This window comes from Amblyomma mixtum, chromosome 1 (assembly GCF_055824585.1).
Source record: "Amblyomma mixtum isolate Tamu chromosome 1, ASM5582458v1, whole genome shotgun sequence".
Taxonomy (NCBI): domain Eukaryota; kingdom Metazoa; phylum Arthropoda; class Arachnida; order Ixodida; family Ixodidae; genus Amblyomma; species Amblyomma mixtum.
In genome coordinates this window covers 170,320,852-170,326,745 of record NC_143012.1, presented here as the reverse complement: position 1 = coordinate 170,326,745, position 5,894 = coordinate 170,320,852, and the positions used below count along the sequence as shown (strand labels likewise).

At 47.7% G+C, this 5,894-nt stretch overlaps 1 pseudogene; it reads left to right on the top strand.

Moving 5' to 3' along the window:
• Positions 1–238: 238 nt before the first annotated feature.
• On the top strand, positions 239–919 carry LOC149369766 (uncharacterized; annotated as a pseudogene).
• Positions 920–5,894: the final 4,975 nt, after the last annotated feature.

Genomic DNA, 5,894 nt, shown 5'->3' with positions numbered 1-5,894 from the left:
TCCATCCTAGGCACCCTGCGCTAGGTGCGCCCGCCGCGCCGCGCGTGCGTGGTACGCGGGCATTCGGTTAGTGAACCTCGGCACGCGCGTTTCGAGGTGGGTTTAGCTACGTCGTACATGCGTGGTGCGCTCGTCGGCGACAGCCAGCAGAAATTTCTATGCAGTTCTCGCTTGCGGCTTTCGCAGTTAGACATGCACGTCCAGCTTTGGCGGCCACGACGCTGTTAGCCTAGCTGGAATGATTGAAGAAACGCGCTTTCGGCGCGCCGATTTTGTCGTTCTGTATGTTGGCGGCAACAACCTCGACAAAGGAGGTGACCCGCTAGAAATCTCCAGCCACATCAAGGTACGCATTCTGTGCGAAATGCGCATAATCGTCTCAAATTTCGCTTCATGAAGTGCCGTACCGCTTACCCACTTGCTTCATACACTACAGGACCTAGTTCTGCTGCTGCATGAACACGTCACTAGTGTCGTGCTGGTATTTAAAGTTTTGCCGCGACACTACGAGGATCCACATCAGGCGAGCTTTGAGGAGCGCCGGCGTTGACAGTTGAATCGCCGTCTGGTAGCCACGCTGACGCGCTTGTCGGGCGTGCTCGTTGTCAACCCCGAGGTAAAGGCGGAACTACATTGTAGCAAGTTTTCTCGTGCATTGAGGATTCACCAACTTGCGGCGTTTGTAACGCAACTTTTTTTTTTTTGCAGCACCGTTTCCTGGATGCTTCTTCGGAAGCCGAGTTGTCATTGTTCGCCGCGGACCGCTACCACGTAGCGAGAGATAGGGGCATCTATCAGATGTCTAAGATTATCGTCGCGATCCTCGTCAAAATCTACGGGCCAGGGATCGCTTCGGCTTCAAGGGCATCGTTCGAAGCACGGAAAGCTCAGAGTAAAATACTATATGAACAGCGCCTAAGGAAATTGGACGATAACAGGAGGGCAGGTAAGGTATTTAAATACTTATACAGAAAGAGCGTTGACTCACAGTGGCGGAAAACAGTGGCGGAACACAAGCTTCGGCTTGTGTTCATCGAGCAGGCAGGCTTGACTTCCCGCTTGCTCTTCGCCAGGTAGTGCACGCGTGACAGGAACGCTCCGTTGGTGCTACCTCGGACGGTATACGCGGCCGGGCGCCCCACCCCGGCCGCTAGTGCAGTGTGTCGCGCGCGCGATTAGTCCGTGACAGGACGCTATATGTGCGCGCGGCTATGTACATTACATAGCCTTTTGTGATTGTGATCTTTTGTGATTGTGCGCAGTGGTCGCTCGCGCGCACTTATTTTCGGACAATGTTTGGACATTAGCGCGCGAGCGGCGCGAACTTGATTACTTTTGTATTTTGTAAATAGTGTACAAAGCTCTCCCCCATCCTTTCTTGCTGTCGCTCCCGTCTATACTTCTCCTCACTATCCTCTCCCTTTCCCTTTCATTTCCGCCGGCTGCAGCTCGGGTGCTTAAGATATTAGATAGCAATTGCCGCGGCCGGCAACACTCTTTTGCTTCACTTTTTATTTATTTATTTAGTTATCTTTTTTTTAAATAAACCACTACCACCACCACCACCGGTGTCGTCGGTTTGGAGCAAATGAGCACAATCTTTAAAATTCTTCCACCAGTGCAAGCTGCTTTTGTATTGGCATAAGACAAATAGATCACGAAGCTACTTTTTTAACGGCTGCAGGTATTGCCGCAAGTCTGCCAGGATGTGTCTTGTCTTGAATGTACAGAGGCATTTGTAGTATGAGTGCCTCTCGCACTTAGCTTATCTCTTTGCATAAGCAGGTACTGCTCAGAGACAACGGATATTGAATCTTATGCGTCAGGTATAACTGCCGAACCTTGCTGGGTCCTCATTCTCGACCGCTGAGTCCTTGTGCTCACTGGTTTGTACAAGCAGACAACTTCTGTGATGTGAGGTAGAGGTGAAGCGGGCAGCAGTGAGTAGCAAGACGACCAACAGATCAGTCCTATTATTGCTACTCGTGAGAAGGTTGTTGAGAAAGTCTACAATGCTGTTGAATGTATATTTTATGTACACCTGGCCTACTTCAGACTGAACTGAGGGTTGACGCCTTGCATGAGCTTGCATTTCTTGCTTACACTCATCAACAACGTAATCTGTCCTTGTTTATTCACTCAGTGACATGTGGGCTTAAGTGTGTTTTTAATATATGTTCAGTGTTTTCGATTGATGCTTCTCACTAGGCTTTCTGTACTTGCACGCACCGGGCACATGGCTCCACGATGAGGATTATAGCAAAGACATATAGGATCTCCGACACCATGGCTGGCCGTATAGTGAGGCAAACCTGCTTTGCCTTGCAACAAATACCCGAGCCCTTGTACCTCCCACACTCAACAGCTGCCGACTGGAGACGTATAGCTGCCGAGTGTGAAAGCCTTTGGAACTTCCCAAACTATATTAGAGCAATTGATGGCAAACACGCTGACATAGAGGCTCCTGCTAACTCTAAAAGTCTATTCCATAACTACAAGGGCACTTTGAGCACAGTCTTACTTGCTGTGTGTGAAGCCAAATGCCAGTTCACACTAGTAGATATTGGAGAATGTTGTTCTCGTGGGGAAACTGGCTTATTCAATGACTCCGAATTCGAGAAGTTAACAGCACGCCGCCTGTCTACATCAGAGCCAAGACTGCTCCCAGCCACTTCTGCAACACTTCCATATGTCATGGTTGGAGACGAGGCCTTCCGACAGTGAAAATCCCGTGAGGCCTTTCCAGGAGCAAATCTAAATTCAGAAAGAAGGACACTTAACTACACGCTTTGTCGAGCAAGGCCAATTTAGACAACGCATTTGGTATTTTGGCTAACCGTTGGAGGATCCTTTGTAAAGACATCACGGCGTCTACAATACGGTTGGATCCTATAGCTGTTTTACACAACTGCCCGAGGACACTGGACGACGAATAGGACACCATTTTTCGGCACTGCTCTCCAGCTGATGTTCATAGGGTAGCGGATGATGGGCAAGTAATTCATGGCCAGTGGAGAGCTGAAGCACACACAGGTCCCTTCTTTTCAGATCTCCGGCAGTGCAGCAGCAACAGCTACACGGTTTGGGCGAAAACAGTGCGAGAAGAGTGATCATGGGTGTGTACCTTGGCCGGACAAATATTCGAATGTGGCCTTGTACGTCCTAAGTAGCCGGGTACATTTGCTTGGAACATGAACCCTGTGTCGCCTTCGTCATGTTCCGGCCTGTGCCTGGCTCAAGGGACCCTTTCAGAGCCGCTTAGATGGCCCAGGTTCAGTTCGCCCACATTTGGTGCCCTGGCCTGGCTGCAGAGCTCTCATCGCGTGTAGATGTGTATGTCAGTCTGTCGTGTGAACGTTGCTTGTAGGTTTTCATGTCTTGCGTGTGCCCTGCCTGATGACATTTCATTTGTTTCATCCCTTTGTCTGTCTGTGGCTCTGTTTCTTTTCAGGCTTGTGGCAAAGGTTGCTGTGAAGCTGTATGCAGGTGTTGCAGCCCACAATGCGGTCGTGTGCATATCCTTTTCCGGGAATGTTGCTAATGTATATGTCACTCCTCTTGATCTCTGGGCTGTGCCGAATATCACCTTGGCCAGCACATTGTTTATGTGCCATAATTATGTTTGTACCTTGGTCAGCTCCATTGTTTATGTGCCCTAATTATGTGTTTGTGTGCTTCACGTTTCCACCTTCCTATCCTTTCAACGGCTGGGAAACCAGACCATGCAGTGCTACTCTCGGCAGAACCTGCCTGCTAGAGAGCGCGGTCCCCAGGTGGCGGATAGGGGGCCTGCTGTAGTGCAGTGGAGTGACAAGCAGAGTCTACAGAACTGGTGCTTGCACCTCATGGACCAATAAGCAGATGCAGTTTCGCTTAGGAGCACCACGGACAACGAACTTGTGGAGTCCTTTCTTCTTAAAAACTGAATAAACATGCAGTCTGAAACAACTATTGTTCATGTCGCAGACTGATTATTCTTTATGCATGCAGCTTCGTGCCGTGGTGTGCTTTACTGACATCCGTGCAGTGTCATATACGCATATAAGCTCTGGAACACTTTGCACACCGAAGGTTTCTTATAATGGGCATGTACAGCAAAAACCAATTCAAGAGAACCTCATAAATGCAGGGCAACAAGTTGAACTCTCCTGTGAGTGTATACTTAAGGTAACTTGCGTTCCAATGTGGTGTGCTGTGGACGGGACACGTTCGTCTGGGCCTGAGAAGCACATGAACCGTTCCGTCATTTTGGCAGTGCTAGCTGGCCACCTTCTGACACGACTGCTCGAGGTAATACTAGACAGTTCCTTTCGAGGTGTACATAGAAACGCTGCTATGACCTTGCACCATGTACTTTTTCAAATAATGCCATGTTGCATGTACCGCTCAATATCCCATGGATGCTGAGATGGATGCGCGCTATGTCAAGACCACATGCTAGGGGTATTTAAAACCAAGAATATGAAACTTCCAAAAAGGGATGCTGTGACGGTCGTACAATGAAAAAGGATAACAAATAACTGACATAACTGCTCATGAAGTCTGCATTTATTGGGAGAAGCCCAGAGAACAACTAATACGGTCTAACATGCCATTGTGGAGGAACATGTATACCAGCAAAGAGCCTCAAGACGGTTATTGATGAAAGAACTGAGGGTACTAATGGGAAGCACTGTTCGAAACTGTACTGCGTTCACATCGACTCCGTGATTTATGAATAATTTCGCAGTGGTAATTTGGCATCCCTTATATTACGATCATGATTCCTGAGAAAGTCACTGCGAAGACCATCACCTCGAAATTCCCAAGCATTCCAACACTACCGTAGTAATCGGCTATTCCCAAAGTAAGCATATCCATGATAACTTTCATCCTAGGCGGAACGGTTAGTTAGTTAGTTAGTTAGTTCGTTATATGGGGTTTTATGGCGCATAAGCAACTATGGCTATCATGCGCCAAACACAAGGTTATATGATGTTATGTTAAGTGTATAGAAGTTACATTATATTAAATTTAAAACATTGGCTTTCTTTAGAAACTTACAAAGAAGTGAAAACTCGACGAGTGTTTGCTCGCCTAAAAGCAATGCGGGATGAAATGGAATGTGTTCATTGTAAAATACCGTAAAAATGTTTTTTCGAAGTTCTTCGAGATGCGAACAAGAGATTAAAATGTGATTCACTGTGAGCTCCTCACCACACATTTCACACATAGGTTTGTCTTTTTTTGTTAATAAGAAGTTATGGGTGATGTGTGTGTGGCCTATGCGTAAACGACATAAAATTACTTCGATAAAACGTTCTTTATGACGGCATGATTTCCATTCTTTCAAAATCGGCTTTACAGTATGCAGCTTGTTGTTTCTTTCATTTTCCCAAGAAGCTTGCCATTTGGTTCTTAGTTTGCTATGCACTAACTTCATGTAATCCCTCGGAGGCAGGCCCACATGTTTCACCTCCATGGCTCTGGCTTGTGCAGCACACGTGTCGGCTCTCTCATTATCCCTAATGCCAACGTGACTGGGAACCCAGCAGAATTTTATAACATGTTTTTGTGCTGTGACGAAAGTGAGGGACTTCGTCCCTCACTTTCGACAACTCTAGTTCTGCATGTCGGCTCCAACGTCATTTCAAAGCAGCCAGGAAAAACGACATTCCAGTGGTACTGGCAGCTGATCAGCACAACCAAAAAGAAGCGGCTGAACGTGAGCAAAATTTACGCAACTTTGGTGCTGCCTCGAGCTCCAAATCGCCGCACGAGAGGTCGTAATCGGCGTTTCGTGGAGCGGTGCAACCGGGGGGCTTGCAGGCTTAACGACCTTCTGCGCAAGAACTGCTGCCGCACGAGGGGAGTTTTCTACATTGACCATAAGCTCGAACGGATACCGTCAGGAT